Consider the following 17,729-nt stretch of genomic DNA (forward strand, 5'->3'; position numbering starts at 1 on the left):
TATGTGCCGCAAGCCGACATGTGCAACGACGCGGATGGGAACCTTCCTACGGATGCCAGCTAGGTGGTCAAAAGGTGGAAGGAGTACTTCGAGGGACACCTGAATGGAGAAACAGTAAACAGAAGCGGAGCAGGAACTGACCTAGGAGCACCAGCAGCGGATGACCGAGTACCAGCCCCCGATATTCATGAAGTTCTTTGTGAGCTCGGGAAGCTGAAAAACAACAAAGCCGGCGAAGACGGACTTCCGAGCGAGCTCTAGAAACATGGAAGAGAGGCACTGGTTAGAGCGCTGCACTGGGACATTTCCAGGATTCGGGAGGAGGAAAAACTGCCAGACGAGTGGATAGAGGCAGTCATCTGTCCCATCTACAAGAAGGGCGACAAGCTGGAGTGCCGAAACCACCACGGTATCTCGCTTATCAATGCCGCCTACAAAACATTCTCACAGATTCTGTTCGTCGTCTATCACCTTAAACCAGGAGGTTCGTGGGTCGGTACCAAGCGGGTTTCATGGGAGCCCGTGCAACCACGGACCAGATCTTCTCAATCCAACAGATCTTACAGAAATGTCGCAAGTACAACGTGCCCACACATCACATCTTCATTGACTTAACGGCGGCCTATGATACAGTCGATCGAGAACAGCTATGGCAGATCATGCACGACAACGGATTTCCGGATAAACTGACTCGATTGATCAGAGCCACCATGGCGCAAGTGATGTGCTACGTGCGTGTTTCGGGGATACTCTCGAGTCCCTTTGAATCGCGCAGAGGGTTGAGACAAGGTGATGGACTCTCCTGTTTGCTGTTTAACATCACCCTTGAGGGTGTGATCCGGAGGGCGGGCATCGACACGAGGGGCACGATTTTCACAAGGTCTGTTCAGCTTCTGGGCTTCGCGGATGACTTCGACACCATATCACGTAACTTTGCGACGGCGGAGGAAACTTACGACCGACTGAAAGCCGAAGCTGGACGGATCGGACTGCGGATAAATGCATCGAAAACAAAATACATGCGAGCGAGAGGCTCCAAGGAGAACAACATCAGCCTCCCAACCCAAGTCTCTGTAGACGGTGATGAATTTGAGGTGGTCGACGAGTTCGTGTATTTGGGGTCACTGGTGACCGCCGACAATAACAACAGCGAAGAGATCCAGAGACGCATCCAGGCAGGAAATCGTGCCTACTTTTCACTTCGGAAACACTCCGATCGAATCGAGTGCAACGACGCACGAAGTTGACGCTGTACAAAACCCTGATAAGACCGGTATTCCTCTACGGGATCGAGACAACAACGCTTCTCGCGGAAGACCTTAACGCTCTTGGAGTTTTAGAACGGAAGGTGCTGCGGACTATCTACGGTGGAGTAAAGACGGGCAACGGAGAATGGCGCCGGTGCATGAACCATGAACTGCACGCGCTGCTTGGAGAGAATCCCATTGCACACCTGGCGAAAGTCAATAGGTTGCGGTGGGCCCATCAAGTCATAAGGATGCCGGACGACAACCCTGGGAAATCACTTTTCTTCAGCAACCCTACCGGCACCATAAATAGAGGGGCGCAGCGTGCACGACGGCTCGACCAGATCGAAGGTGACGAAGGTGATGAGACGCCTGGGGAATTGGCGAAACACAGCCCAAAACCGAGCAACATGGCGACAAATTCTTGATACAGTACGAGCCATCACGGCTCTCGTCTGATTGGTAAGGAAAGGTTTTGTTTTTAGTACATTGATTAATCGTTTGTGGTCGGTTTGCTGTGGCTGGTGATCTGGAGATCTGGAGATTTATCGCGTAGCTTACTCTCACAGAACATAAAATCAGTGCCTGCAAATCAGCTCGTTGATTCGCGCTTAGCTTTTGTATCTGACGATTTATTATTAGGTTTAAAAAATTATTCTTCTGGCGCGGAATCAAAAAATATCTGATCGTATTGCCTAACACGGCAAATCCTGATTCTTCCTACCCCATCATACTAACACAAATACCCTTTCCGTGACATCCGTAGAGATTCAGAGATGAACTTGGTCTCATAACAACGTTTGTCGAACTAATAATCATTTTCCTATTTTTTCCCAACGACTGTAAGGACGTGGCCGGCGCCGTTATTGCTCTTTTTAAAGTGAGAATTACTGAATTGTTGTACATTGAAAAAGATATAACATCCCAAAAACTATCTATGTGGTTATGTCACAAAAGATCAAAAAATTGGTCGCAGTGATAAAATACCCAACATGGAAAAAAAAATCTATGTGGTTCTCTGTGCAACGTCACTAGTTCAGGTCAATCACGGAGGTGCAACTACGTTACGTACGGACGTCAATGCTCATGCTCATGCTCCTGCTCAAAGTAAGTATAATCTCATCAACGGTTTGATCGTTGGTGAGACCTTTCAAGAAAATCTTAAAAGGATCAGCGTTCTTGGTGTCATAGGTGAAAATTTTGTACCTCTTATCAGTTAAATACTAAACAAAACGATTATGGCCCTAAATCCTATAGTACCCAGTGCCGCCTTTGGACGGTCATCAGTTGAACCTCTAAAAAGCTTCATTCAAGACTTAAACAATGTTTATAAAATTCATAGTGAGTCTGAAAAATTACTATAGTCCGTCTTATTTCAGGTGAAACGAAACAAGTTAAAAATAAATGTTAATTTCAAGAATAGATAGCCTTGAAAAAGACTGATGTGAACTAACTTTCAGGTGGACTTTAAAAGACGCACTGAGAAAACACAAACTTTGAGGCTAGAGGCAGTCAAAGACCAGTCCACAAGCAACCGAAAACACGTCTGATCTGTAGGACAGTTCAAAACGCACTATCTGCGCTGTTGATAGATTTCAGTCACTGCAGGATAATGCAAAATTCATATAATCAAATACTCTCATTATTTGAGATAATAGTTTGGGGTACGTGTTTCAAAGCATTCAATTCACAACCGAAAAATCGTAATACGAATTTCGTCTTCTAATTAAGATTCCTCCCGGAGTTACGGAAAAGGATGTCCAAATTTTGATTAAAATTCTAAAATATTTTGGTAGAATCTTTCGTGTTGGGCGCCAATTGAGCCATTGCGGAACAGAGTGGTCTATGTGCCATCAAGCAAATTGTTCAGGAGAAGCGATTCTCTGAATAATATTCTGTTCAACGGATTCTTTCATACAAAATGTTCTAATATAAAGGTTATGAAGTGGTTTAACATGAGGATACATAAAATTAACAGTTTCTTTGCGAAATCGGTGATTTTATCTCACCAATGTACATAGACTACTCTGACTTCATATTTATATATTCACTGGAATCCTCGAAATCGGAATAGAGTGGTCTATGTACACAAACCTGGTAAATGACAAAGAAAATGACGGTAACTCGTATAAAATGGCTAGTGTCGCATGTTATATGGTACATATAGCATGTCATATGTAAGAGGTCACGTGTAACATTACATGGAACACAACATGTTACATATTACATAATATTTAACATGTTATATTTTTCGTGTTACATTACGTGTAACATGTTACATATTACGTGTGACATGTACAGAACAAGTGACATGTTACTTATCACATGTAATATGCTACATGTTACGTGTTACATGATAGTATTACACCGATTTATATACATAGACCACTCTGTTCCGATTCAAACCAGTAGCGCGTGTTAGATACTTACGGTGAAATATAATATAATATAATTATTAAGCTAAGTTGAAACTAATGCTATTTCGTAATTCTAAAATATTCTAAAGGATTGCTAAAGGTAGATGCTTAATATCTAATTTCCCAAACCTATACTTAATTGATACTATTGCTAAAAAACCACTTAGATTCCATACCTAACCTATCGAGTTAAATAGTGAACTGCAAAGCCTAGCGAGTGAAAAGGCCACTGATAGGTAAGATGTAGTCTTTATACTAAAATTAAAATTATGTTTGCAGTTTTAAAGCGGTCGAATAAAAAACCTGCTACGAAAATCAGTGCGTTGCCTTTGTTTGCTGTCGCAACAATCTTTAAAAGTATCATCATGAGTCATCCATCCTCCCGTGTATCAACGAGAGCGAGTGTCGTGAGCCGATCGTCGTTACACTTATCCAATAGTATGGCAAACTTGCGAGAACGTCAAGAGTTGGAGAGACAACGGACGGAGATCGCAATGGAAAAACGATTTCTACAGGAGCAGCAAAAGCTACTTGAGGCTGCGATTGCTGCCGAAGAAGAAAAAAGAAGCCGTGTAAGCCACGATACCAGCATGAGAAGAGTCCGTGAATGGATCGGAGACAGCTCGGCTTTGCAAATTAGCGCGGTAATACAAACGCCAGCAGCTTTAGCATTTCAGCGGCATGATCCGCATTCAACACAGATTAGCTTTGGAGCTGAAGCGGTAGGCGGTCTCACTGAAGGATTACCGTCAAGTTTAGACACTCAACAGCACAGTTCTCCTCTTCAAGAGCGTAGTATCCCCACGTTTGATACCACTGGGAATATAAGCCATGTACGACCGGTTGCTCCGGCAGTGAATGAGTGTCAAGGGAAAACAATAGACATGATCCACAGCATGCGAGCGGGATCGGAGCGTCGTGTAGACCTCCAAGAACAGTGGAACCAATGCCAGAAGGAACTCGAAGGGATGCATTCAACTATGCATCGCTTATCGATAATGCCGTCAACAGTTACCCCTGGTAGAACACTGCTAGCTGGAAGCAGGAATGACGTTCCTGTGCAATTAAGTGTAGGGACGCAGGGTACCGTTGCAAAGCAAACAAATGTAGTTTCTAAAGGTAAGTGTCATGCCTCTGAAAACCATATTAATAGAGAGAATAAAAGTGATGCTTCTCAACTGATATTACCTCCAACCACACAATTCCCTCAAAATGAGCAGCAGCGTTTAGCTCACGCGCACTCTAGTTTAATAAATAACAAAATAATATTGCTGAAACAGACTCGTAGCCCTTGTACCTTAATTCCCCCTGTGACTACTGCGAAACAGCCTACAGTGCACCAGCCTCCCGTGCAACTGCCTTCAGTGCAGCAGTCTACAGTGCAGCATCCTACGGTGCAGCAGCCTACGGTGCAGCGGCTTCAGTGCAGCAGCTTTCAGTGCAGCAGCCTTCAGTGCAGCAGCCTTCAGTGCAACAGCTTTCTGTGCAGCAGCCTTTAGTGCAGCAGCCTTTAGTGCAACAGCTTTCTGTGCAGCAGCCTTTCGTGCAGCAGCCTTTAGTGCAACAGCTTTCTGTGCAGCAGCCTTTAGTGCAGTCGATCATGCCCGTAATGCAGTCCACCTTTGTGCAGTCATCTTTGGGTCATCAGCCATTCGTACAGCAACAGTTTACAATGCATTAAGCTTCCGCATATCCCCAACTAACGCAGCCGTCACCTCTGGTACAGTACCCAGGTCGTTATCTCGCGATCTTCCAATATTCCAGCGGACTGGCCGATATTTATTTCAAATTATGAATACACAACGAGAGCATGCGGCTATACTAATGGTGAGAACATGGTTCGCCTTCAAAAATGCTTACGAGGACGCGCGTTGGAATGTGTTCGGAGTCGACTGGTATTTCCGGCAGTGGTTTCACAAGTGATAGAAACTCTACGTTTGAGATATGGGCGTCCTGAGTTGTTAATAAACGTTTTGTTACAAAAAGTAAGAGCAATGCCATCTCCTCGGGGTGATAGGTTGGAAGCCCTTACAGAATATGGAATGGTTGTACAGGAGCTGTGCGATCACATAGAAGCGGCTAACGAGCGAGCTCATTTGTCAAACCCCACTCTCTTGCAAGAGCTCGTCGGAAAATTGCCCGCCGACCAGAAACTGATGTGGGCAGGATTCAAACGAGATCGTGTTGGGGTAGATTTGAAAACATTCAGCGAATACATGACCGGGATGATGCAGGATGCCTCGAGTGTAGTGCTATACGAGTCGGACGCCCGAAAAACCAGCGGGAGAGAAAAAACGAAAGCTTACGTCAACTCGCATCAAGCTAAGGGTATTGACACATCTACACTGCCGGTGATACAATATAGGGGGAGTGGATGCTTACATTGCGACTAGGAAGGACATAAGCTCCGAGAGTGCCAAGCGTTCAGAGCTCTATCCATTGACGATCTCTGGCGACGGATTCGTGCATTGAGCGTGTGTAAAATTTGCTTATACGCTCATGGTAGGAGAGCCTGCCGTAGTAAAAACCGATGCAACGTAAATGGCTGTCAGTTTAAACACCACTCACTTCTGCATGGGAAGTCAACAGCTCCGCCTGCGCAAGTAGCAAATAATCACACTCATCGGCTTTTGGATTCCGATGTTTTGTTCCGAATTCTACCTGTTACGTTGTACGGAAAATCTGGGGAAGTAAACACCTTTGCCTTTCTAGACGAGGGTTCGTCACTGACTTTAGTCGAAGGCGATCTGGTAGCCCAGCTTGGTTTGGTAGGAGAACCACAACCTCTATGCCTCAGATGGACCGGAAACACGTCGAGGGTGGAAAAGGAGTCACATGCTGTAACCATTGCAATTTCGGGGTCGGAACAGCAGCGACAGTATAAACTGGTAAACGCGCGTACCGTGCATAATTTGGACCTACCGTCGCAATCTTTCGATTTCGAGGAGGCAGCTAACAAGTTCGCTTACTTAAGACAGCTGCCAATAAAAAGCTACCGTAATGCCAGACCGGCTATATTAATCGGGATAGACAACTTAAAGCTTGCTGTGCCGTTGAAGACAAGAGAAGGAGATGGATCCGGTCCGATTGCCGTTAAAACGCGACTGGGATGGTGCGTCCATGGGCGGCAGACGTCCGAAACAAACCAAGAATTCAGCTTCCACATTTGTGGCTGTGCGAGAGATGATTCGTTACATGAGACGGTAAAACAGTTTTTTGCGGTAGAAGAGAACGGAGTTGGACAGTATGATTCCAAACTCAGTGCGGAGGAGAAGCGAGCACAAGAACTGTTGGAGAAAACAACGAAGCGTGTTGGCAGACATTTCGAGACGGGTCTGCTATGGAAAGAGGACGATATCGAACTACTCGACAGCTATGGCATGGCCTTACGAAGACATCAATGCCTTCAACGGAGAATGGAACGCGATCCGGTCCTACGGGAGAATATAAGCCGTCAAATTAAAGGGTATGTCCAAAAAGGTTTCGCGCAGCGAGCGACTACAGCCGATTTGGAAAGTGCGGATCCCAGGAAAATTTGGTTCTTACCGTTGGGAGCAGTTAAAAATCCCAACAAACCTGGCAAAGTTGTCTTATATGGGACGCGGCGGCGAAAGTTTCCGGTATATCGCTGAGCAGTGTTTTATTGAAGGGGCCAGATCAACTAACCCTGCTGCCGGCAATACTCTTTCGCTTTCGCCTGTTTGCCATAGCTGTTAGTGCGGATATAGAACAAATGTTTCATCAATTGGTTATACAACCATCCGATAGAAATTCTCAGCGTTTCCTGTGGAGTGACACTCCCGGTGGGTCAGCGGATATTTACGTTATGAACGTCGCAACGTTTGGCGCTACTTGCTCACCTGCTTCTGCGCAGTATGTGAAAAATATCAATGCCATGCAGCACATCCAGCAGTATCCCAGGGCTGTCGAGGGAATACTGAAGTGCCATTACGTCGACGATTACCTCGACAGCTTTGGCAGCGAAACTGAAGCGGAGAAGGTCTCGTCAGAGGTACGATTAGTTCACAGTAACGGAGGATTTCATCTGCGGAACTGGAGATCGAACAGCGAAAGGGTTTTGATAGAACTTGGAGAGTCGGCGGCAGCAGACATCAAGAACTTGTACCTAGATCGTAGTGAACATGCGGATAGAGTACTCGGGATGCTCTGGTCAACAGGTTTGGATGAATTGAGCTTTTCCACTCGCATGAGTGAAGAAGTAAGACATCTACTGGACAGTGGCACTAGACCAACCAAACGCCAAGTTCTGCGATTTGTCATGTCTCTATTCGATCCGTTGGGACTCCTTGCCCCATTCATAATTCACGGTAAAGTGCTAATTCAGGAGCTGTGGCGTGCAGGGACAGAGTGGGATGAAGCAATAGGCGATAAGGCATTCGAGCACTGGAACCGATGGACAAAGACGATCGAGTTCATATCAACCGTAAAAATACCGAGATGCCACTTTCCCCAGGCCACTGAAGCGACCTATAAGAACGCTCAACTTCACGTGTTCGTCGATGCCAGCGAAATCGCTTACTCGTGCGCCGCCTATATTCGAACGACCGCAAACGACGGATCCTCCGATTGTGTCTTGGTTTCCGGCAAAACCAAAGTGGCTCCGTTCAAACCGATGTCCATTCCACGGTTGGAGCTGCAAGGTTGCGTTATCGGAACACGTTTACTCAAATTCGTACAGGACTACCATCCCGTCGCGTTCTCCAAAAGGTTTCTTTGGACAGATTCCACAACAGCGAGAACATGGATCCAATCTGATCCCCGCCGATACAAGCCATTTGTGGCCCATCGGGTGGGAGAGATTTCCGAAAGTACAGATACTAGCGAATGGAGATGGGTGCCATCCAAGCTAAACCCAGCAGACGAGGCAACCAAGTGGGGGCGGGGACCTCATTTCAATCAGGAGAGCCAATGGTTTAATAGACCTGCATTCCTCCGACTGCCAGAAGAAGAATGGCCAAAAACTACCGAGCCAACGGAACCGACAACCGAAGAAGTTAGACCCTCAGTGTTACTACATTTCGTTTTCGTTCCAGTTCTGGATTACAATCGATTTTCTTCATGGAGAAAAATGGTACGCACGGCAGCGTACGCTTTACGTTTCCTGTTCAATTATTTTGAGCAGACCCAAAAGATTAATGGACCCCTTACGCAGGGCGAGCTTCTCGGCGCGGAACACGCAATTGTGAGACTGGTGCAACGTGAGAGTTATCCGGATGAGATGACCATTCTCGAACAGAACAGAACTAAACCGAACCACAAACATGCTTTTCTCGAGCGAAAAAGTGCGTTGTTCAAACTGATGCCAGAATTAGACGAAGCCGGTTTGCTGAGACAACGGAGCCGTATAATTGCTGCAAATGCTGCGACCTATGATACCCGGTTTCCACTGATCTTACCATCGAAACACCGAGCAGTACAGCTTCTTGTAGCTGATTATCATCGACGTTTTAGACATGCGAATAACGAAACTATCGTCAACGAGCTTCGTCAACATTACGCTATTCCGAATTTGCGTAGATTGGTGAAGTCGGTCGCATATAAGTGCCAATTGTGTAAGATTCGTAAAGCCTGTCCCGGTAATCCACCTATGGCTGCGCTTCCTCCAGCCCTTGCAGTGCACATGCAGCCATTCACCTATGTGGGTCTGGACTACTCCAGTCCATTCTTAACGAAAGTGGGAAGATCAAATGTGAAGAGATGGATTGCACTCTTTACATGTCTCACTGTAAGAGCTGTGCACCTAGAGATTGCCTTCAGCTTGACGACTGCTTCTTGCATATCATGTGTGCGACGATTCATCGGACGACGAGGGTCGCCGATCGAAATCTTCGGCAACTTTCAGGGAGCGGAACGCATTCTGCGTGATCAGATCGACCAGGAACTATCGGTAACATTCACTAGTACCACGACAAAATGGAGTTTCATACCTCCGGGGGCACCACCTTGGGAAAGGTTGGTACGTTCTGTTAAATCGGCTATGAAAGATGCGTACACAGAGGGGAAAACAACTGATGAAGAATTGTTAACACTGGTTGTAGAGGCGGAGAGCATTGTCAACTCGAGGCCTCTGACATATTTACCTTTGCACTCCGAGGAGTCTGAAGCTTTAACCCCTGGTCACTTCCTTTTGGGGACCTCTAGCGGAGCGAAACTGACTGGCGTGGACACAAGCGCACCCCAGACGAACCTGCAAGACACCTGGAATAGAATCCAGCGACAATTGGATATGTTCTGGAAACGTTTTCTAATGGAGTATCTGCCAGTGATAAGAAGGCAACCGAAATGGTTTACCGAAACCAAACCCTTGCAGGTCGGTGACCTAGTGCTGGTTGCAGATAGTGGCAGGCGTAACGAATGGACCCGAGGCAAGGTGGTCCAGATCTTTCCGGGTGCAGACGGTAGAATGCGACAAGCTTCCATACAGACGCGACAAGGAACCTTCAGGCCACCTACATCGAGGTTGGCCGTACTCGACGTAGATAATCCAGGTGCTGTCCCAACAGATGGTGGGAAGCACCGGGGAGAGACTGTTGACACCGGTACCGTCGAGTCGGTCACCCTACCATAACCGGTTCACCCGCTTGACTGGTAAGCCTTGTCACGCGAATGATAGCTGTCAGTGGGAGGCACAATAGTAGAAACCCAAACCAGTAGCGCGTGTTAGATACTTACGGTGAAATATAATATAATATAATTATTAAGCTAAGTTGAAACTTATGCTATTTCGTAATTCTAAAATATTCTAAAGGATTGCTAAAGGTAGATGCTTTATAGCTAACTTCCCAAACCTATACTTAATTGATACTATTGCTAAAAAACCACTTAGATTCCATACCTAACCTATCGAGTTAAATAGTGAACTGCAAAGCCTAGCGAGTGAAAAGGCCACTGATACGTAAGATGTAGTCTTAATACTAAAATTTATGCCTAAATTAAAATTAAAATTATGTTTGCAGTTTTAAAGCGGTCGAATAAAAAACCTGCTACGAAAATCAGTGCTACGAAAGGTCCTGGAATCGACAGGATAGCTCCAATTTTTCTCAAAAACTTGGCGGAAGAACTATCTACACCTTTACTACACCTCTTTACTATGACTCTGAAGAATGGAATTTTTCCAGAACTCTGGAAAACCTCATATTTAGTACCAATTTTCAAATCTGGCGCTAAATTTGACATTCGTAATTATCGTGTTATCGCCATTATTTCATGCATAACAAAACATGCATGTTTGAATCAGTAATTAATAGAAAAAATCTTTCAGCAAGTAAAAAACCAAATTACAACTCAACAACACGGCTTTTATAAAGGCCGATCAACTACCACAAATCTTTTGGAATTTATAACTTTCACTTTGACTGTAATGGACAACGGCAACCACGTAGAAGCTCTTTATACGGATTTTAGCAAGGCATTTGACAGAATCGACATACCTTTATTGCTCTTCAAGCTCGAAAAATGCGGAAGTGAAACAAAATTTTAGGAATGGCTGCAGTCATACTCAACAAAACGAACACAAATAGTCCGCTTTTGAAATTCCTTTTCAAACCCGATAGAAGTAACTTCCGGGGTTCCTGAAGGTTCTCATCTGAGCCCTCTTCTTTTTATATTATACGTGAATGACATTTCCTTTCGTTTCAAATCAATACATGTGCTTGTATATGCTGACGACATGAAGCTCTTTATAGAAATAATCAATGCAGAATAGTTCGAAATTTTCCAGAATGAAATTCATGTATTCTACACTTGGTGCAACAAAAGTCTATTGCAACTCAACATTGAGAAATGTAACTGAATAGCCTTCAGCAGAAAAACAGTAACACCACCAACAGACATTTTCTTAGGAAACCAACTAGTAGGAAAATGCAAAATCGTAAGGGACCTAGGCGTAGTCTTAGACTCCAAGCTTCCATTCATAGAACATTATAACACAATAATCAACAAAGTAAAAAGTATGCTGGGCTTTATAAAGCGCTTCGGCCATAATTTTCAAGACCCATATACAATCAAACTATTATATATAATACATACGTTCGACGACTCTGGAAAACCTCATATTGAGTGCCAATTTTCAAATCTACAACTCAACAATAAAAATTTATAAAGGCCGATCAACTACCACAAATCTTTTGGAATTTATAACTTTCACTTTGACTGTGATGGACAACGGCAACCACGTAGAAGCTCTTTATACGGACTTTAGCAAGACATTTGACAGAATCGACATACCTTTATTGCTCTTCAAGCTCGAAAAATAAGGAAGTGAAACAAAATTTTAGGAATTGCTGCAGTCATACTCAACAAAACGAACACAAACAGTCCGCTTTCAAAATTCCTTTTCAAACCCGATAGAAGTAACTTCCGGGGTTACTGAAGGTTCTCATCTGGGCCCTCTTCTTTTTATATTATACGTGAATAACATTTCCTTTCGTTTTAAATCAATACATGTGCTTGTATATGCTGACGACATGAAGCTCTTTACAGAAATAATCAATGCAGAATAGTTCGAAATGTTCCAGAATGAAATTCATGTATTCTACACTTGGTGCAACAAAAGTCTATTGCAACTCAACATTGAGGAATGTAATTCAATATCCTTCAGCAGAAAAACAGTAACACCACCAACAGACATTTTCTTAGGAAACCAACTAGTAGGAAAATGCAAAATCGTATGGGACCTAGGCGTAGTCTAAGATTCCAAGCTTTCATTCATAGAACATTATAACACAATAATCAACAAAGTAAAAAGTATGTTGGGCTTTATAAAACGGTTCGGCCATAATTTTCAAGACCCATATACAATCAAACTATTATTCTGGAATACTGTAGCATTGTATGGAATCCCTATATTGTAACACATGAAAAACGCATTGAATCTGTCCAAAAACAATTTCTTTTATACGCGCTTCGTAAACTTAATTAGACAGCATTTACCTTACCATTATATGAAGCACGCTGCATGCTTATAGACATACAAGCACTTAAAGAACGCCGCGAACTTTCAATGCTTTATTTTATCAATGACATTATTTCTCAACGCGTGCAATCTTCTAAATTATTATCGCAACTAAATTTGCTGGGTACATGGTACATGTGTCGTCAATGAAGAAATCGTTAAATATATTCGGGAAACCCTCACAGAACTAACTACTCAACAAATAGCCCAATAAATTGCATGATGCGTCACTATAATCAGCACTGCGAAAATATCGACATCACTATGGGCAGGAATCAAATCAAAAAACGACTAACTACTGGAAATAATGTATAGAATATTAGAAAACATTGTATTATTATAACTGTAGTCTACATTTGCTTGATGAAATAAATAAATGGTGATTTACAAATTTAAGAAAAAATAGTTAGGAAGGCATTAGTAAGGTTTTACGAACCGCTTCACATTTCATCTATGACGCCGCGCACCACCTCAGTGACACACATCCTAAAATTAGCGAGGTTGTTGTCCACGATCGAGACGGAATAATACCTTGTAATTACCTTTCGAAATAATGCCTAGTAATACCATTCAACTAAGATATTCTTGCCGAGGTTCGGACAGGCAATTTGTCCAGAACGGTCCCAGACTATCCAAACCGAGGAAAAAGCAACACGTCAAACAACACCAGGCGGTGCAACTGACCCGGATTTTCCAACGGCCCAAGCGGGACACAAAGCGCCTTCAGCGCTTACCGGAGGTACAGGTTAAAATGGTCTATCACTTCCGACATAGTTCACTACATTTTACGCTTTAATGGGCGGAAATGTTGGCTACAATGATTCGACAATCCGGACGCACAGTGGTCCAATAAGGCAAAAAGTGGAACTTAATTCCATAGCGCCTTTCACAATTGTTGGAACAATTGTTTGTATGAATGACCCACATAATCGCAAATTCTCAAAAAATATGAAAAATTTACTATACTAAAAACAAAAATAAATTAACTTTTTTGTGTCAAGAGATAGAAGAATAGTTTATTCAGCAAAGTTGTAGGAAATTCAAAAATAAGAAACTTAGCTGAAAAAACGAAATTCTTATCTTCATTGGGTACAGAGTATATTCTATAAAAGTTACTTTAAAGCTAGTTTTTTGTATTTCACTTTTGTTAGTTACATTTTACAAGAAAACATTGTTTTAAAGAAGCATTTGGGCATGCATAACACACGTTTTAGTTGAAGGCCGCACAGATGTGAACTTATCCTTACAAAGTTGTAGCACATTTCAGCATATTTTTTCGATAACTTTAACAACGTATAGAATAAAGATTAGGTGGATTGGGACGGACGGAACTTATAACAGTTTTGAGCACTCGAGCATAACTTCGAGGAAAAGTATTGACAACATTATTCTGCTTGCCACTTTTTACTTTATACGTTCTTAAAGTTATCGAAAAAATTAGCTTGAACATGCTATAACTTTGTAAGGAAAAGTCCTGGAGATGTGTGGCCTTCAATAAAAACGTGTGTTTTGTATGTAAAATGCTTCTCTGAAATAACGTTTTCATGTAAAATGTAACTAACAAAAGTTGAGTGGAAAAAAATAACTTTTAAGTAACTTTTCCAGAAAATACTCTGTAACTTTGTACCGAAAAAAGATGGGATTTTGTTCAGCAAAGTTTAATATTTTTTCACGTTCTAAAGCTTTGCCGAATAAATTGTTCCTCTATCTCTTAACACAAAAAAGTAAGTATTTGTGATACATGAAAACCTATTGTAACATATGTTCGCCGTACTAATATGGGTGAATTGGGACAAATAGAACCCAAAGGAGTTTATAGTGTGTACTTCAGCTTAACTTCAAGGAAAAGTATTGACATCATGATTCCACTTGCTCCTTTTTAACATATACGTTGTTAAAGTTATCGGCAAAAAAATTTTTATTTTATTTTTCTGGTCTTCGATAAAATCGTACAGACAGTTCTTAATATTATCTTATTCTAGATTTAAAAGTAGTCTTGGGTATACCAAAGTCATAGAATTCAGACACAACATTAAATACACGTCAACATAGTTCAATTCGATTGTTCTGGCCAAATAAAGTGCGTTGCATAAGAAGTCTCGAAAAATCCGACCGTCTAGTAATTCTAGATAATACATTGAAATGAACTCGTTCAAGTAGCTCTGGGCTGTCAATATTTTTTTCCAGAAGATCAAAAATGAACAAACGTTGCAGCAAACTTCTCCTATTCGCCAGAGTGGGCAGCTGTATGAGGGCACATCGGTGTTTACAGGGCGGTAAACGTATTGGATCATTCTAAGGCAACATTCTCAGTGCGTACCGTACGAACTGACGCTGGATTCGTTCAATCCTGTTGATCTGAACAGCGTGGTAAGGTGACCAAACAAGTACTCCGTACTCAAGTATACTGCGTAATAGCGCACAGTAGAGGGACTTCAAACAATACACATCATCAAACTGTTGCGTGTTCCTTTTGATGAAACCTAATACAGCATATGCTTTAGCAGTAGTAACTGCAACATGCTGAGCGAAACACAGCTTGCTGTCCAGGAGGATACCCAAGTCTTTCACGGTACTCACTCGAGTAATACTAACTGTATCCATCTTATAGTCGAACAGAGTAGTTTGCCTATTTCTGAAGAATGAGATGATGTTACACTTCTGCACATTCACTTCCATTCCGTTCATTGTACACCAATCCAGCAGCGAATCTATTGTATGGCATGGGATTGTATGGCACAGCAGTCAACTCTCGATGATATTACACGATAAAACTTTATATCATGCGCGAACATGTACTTTGGGGATTTTATAATTGAACTCAGATCGTTTGCAAAAAAATGAATAGCAGTGGGCCCAAGTGGCTTCCTTGGGGCAGACCTGATCGAATTTCAAATGGTACAATTTTGCTGAATAATCAATTCTTCTATCTCTTAACACAAAGATCACAGGAGGGTTGTGTGCAAAGCCACAACCGCAAGGTTGAAGTAGAATACTTTTACACAGCTCTGCTTACGGCTGTACATTAATCTACGGCTGGGCGAATCGGTTCGCGCCGCTTTTCGCGTTTAGCCTGGCAGAGGCCTAATGCGCACGGCCAATACAATAGAAAGGTGTTTTCACATTGAAAATTAGACACGGCCTTACTGGAGTAAGTGTTGGCAAATGCATCTACCGCTAAAACCGCCGCTATCGTACGAAAGCGCGTCGTTTCATGTGGGGAATAATATCAACAACGAAAAATGACAGCACACCCGAACTGTTTCGCCGTGCCGCGTCCATTTACTTATTTATAACATCGGCCTTAGGGAAGTACCGGCTGCACCTACCATACTGCTACTGGTACCCAAAGCTATTAACTCTTCAAATTAAATGTTTTACTTGTCCTCAAAAGAACAATTGTTCAATTCCATATCGGATATAATGCAATCGCATCTGTGTAATATTCCCGACAGTAATATTCTTCTGAACAAAATGATCCAACTTCTCCATTAGAGGAAGTGCCGGTTGATGTACGGCAAAAATCTCGCCCGATCGCTCGCGTTGGCGTTCAGCCTGGCAGAGGCCTGAGACGTGGTGACCAACCACAGGGCATGTGATTTGTTTAATTTGAAGGCAGCCACAGGCGCAACCCGCTGCTATCCTCTGTTACTGCTGAGTGCTGATATCTGATGTTACTGCTGTCAACGTTGTGGACGGTCCATCCAGCTCACCATCCGACTGATGAATGTAGCTAGTTTTCCCAGAAAAACTCTTTTATAACCGAAGGGTACTACGAAATAGGCCACGCCTTTCTTTTAAGTTTCACCGTTTTCTAATGTTCTTCAGACGAATTATTCCACAATTCGCATTTGATTTTTGTATCCAGCGAATAAACACCGATGGTGCTCTCACACACGCAACGATTTTACCCCTAACCGTATTGCGGCTTGTAACATCAAGCGATTTCGTTTGCTCGCTGTTGCGTCATGTTGCAACTTGGCAGCTGGGAGACGACGAAATTCTGTTCATGCTGATTGATTGAATCGACTTCATAATAGCTCTGCATAGTCGAACTAACTGTCTTTGTGAATGCGTTCTAACAGGGTAGTTTGTTATTCAAAGTCGGTTATGCTGATCGCAGCCTTGCGCTGCCCTTACAGTGGGGGGTTAACTAAATTAAGTAAAAATTGGACAACTACAACAGAATTTGATTGCATCCCGCACAGAATGTCCGCTTGTGTTGATGCCAGAAAATTATTTACCTACAATTACTTGTTTATTTGCCTTGAAAAAGGCATTTTGCGGTTCAAAATCGGTTGCTGATCGCAGTGGGGGAATTAAGATACACAGGCAACATGCACTGTGGAAGCTATTTCACATTCAGTGAGTTACACGGGCGCGACAGAATGCTAGCTTGCGTTGTCAAAAATTATTAACTTTCAATGACTTGTTTATTTGCCTTGAAAAAGGCATTTTGATGTTTAAAATTGGATTTCCTGATGGCAATCTTCATGCTGCCCCAACACGGGGGGAATAATGGCAGTCTGGCGACACACGATGAGAAAAACCGCGCTGCTCCTGAGGCGTACGTGGTGACTAACCACTGGCTAGTGCTGCTGCTAAGGAAGGACGACTGCTGTTGTCGCTGTCTAGATCTATTATGAGCGGCTTCAGCTGAAACAGGCTCTTCTATAGGCCAAATAGCATGTTTTCAAATGCAAGGTATATGATTCTGTCGACCGTGCTTGAGAAGAAATCATATAACGACCAATCAGAGGTCGAATTTTTCGTATTGACAAGGTTTGACTATTTTCAAAAGTACAATAGTGTGAACAATAAAATTACAATTATCTTATTTTGGGAAGAAAATTAGAAGATTTTCCAATCTATTGCTGCAAGAACGAAGGAAATCCTTTGAATACTAACCGATTTATTAGCATTTGAAATAGGGCATATTTTTCACTTTTTTCGGTTTTAGATTTTCATTTCACATCCCTATGTAGCCGAACTTACTGAGAGAAGTATTCTACTTCAAAAAAGTTATTTTTTTTTGTTTTTAGTATAGTGAACTTTTCACATTTTTTGACAATTTGCAAACAATTGATCCGG

The 17,729-nt window shown here is 42.8% G+C and overlaps 1 protein-coding gene across 8 annotated transcripts in view; it reads right to left on the bottom strand.

The window, feature by feature from the left end:
- LOC129718457 (syntaxin-binding protein 5) overlaps positions 1-17,729 on the bottom strand; it is a 1,078,665-nt gene that overhangs the window by 806,238 nt on the left and 254,698 nt on the right. The window lies entirely within an intron of this gene.

Source organism: Wyeomyia smithii, chromosome 1 (genome assembly GCF_029784165.1).
Source record: "Wyeomyia smithii strain HCP4-BCI-WySm-NY-G18 chromosome 1, ASM2978416v1, whole genome shotgun sequence".
Taxonomy (NCBI): domain Eukaryota; kingdom Metazoa; phylum Arthropoda; class Insecta; order Diptera; family Culicidae; genus Wyeomyia; species Wyeomyia smithii.